Below are 518 nucleotides of genomic sequence, written 5' to 3'. Positions count from 1 at the left end.
AAAGAGACATTGATACCCTGACCTCGGCAATAGCAGAGACAAGACCCAAACCCTGAAAATTAAACAGCAACATCATCTCTCAATGGGGACAGTAAGCTGAGGGACCATCCTGGGCCTGGGCCGTGGGATGGGGAAAGCCCTCAGCTCTGACCCACCATAGTCCTGTTTTAAGTGGAGAACCACATTCCCTTCCATGGGACTTGGCCCAGGAACAAAAGCAAAGACGGTCCAGGGCCTTCGTGGGTGGATTTCCACTGCTAGTTGGATGACCTGCCACTGTGGGGCTGTTCCACACATTTTTAGCAGTTGCTGTTTTTTCATTTAGTAGAGGGTATGTTAAGTCACTTTAATCTATACCAACAAAAAAGCATAAAAATCCTATATCCACAAAGTGAAAAAGTACAAGTTTTCTGGGATCCTAAGTTTTTGGTTTTTTTTTTCTGTTTTCCTGTCCTATTGCAAGAAATTTTGAGTTGCTTAAGCACCAGAATATAATCTGCTTTGATCTAGCATTTGGG

Source organism: Physeter macrocephalus, chromosome 9, assembly GCF_002837175.3.
Source record: "Physeter macrocephalus isolate SW-GA chromosome 9, ASM283717v5, whole genome shotgun sequence".
Lineage (NCBI taxonomy): Eukaryota > Metazoa > Chordata > Mammalia > Artiodactyla > Physeteridae > Physeter > Physeter macrocephalus.
The sequence above is the reverse complement of the archived record's forward strand: the minus strand, read 5'-3'. Positions refer to the sequence as shown.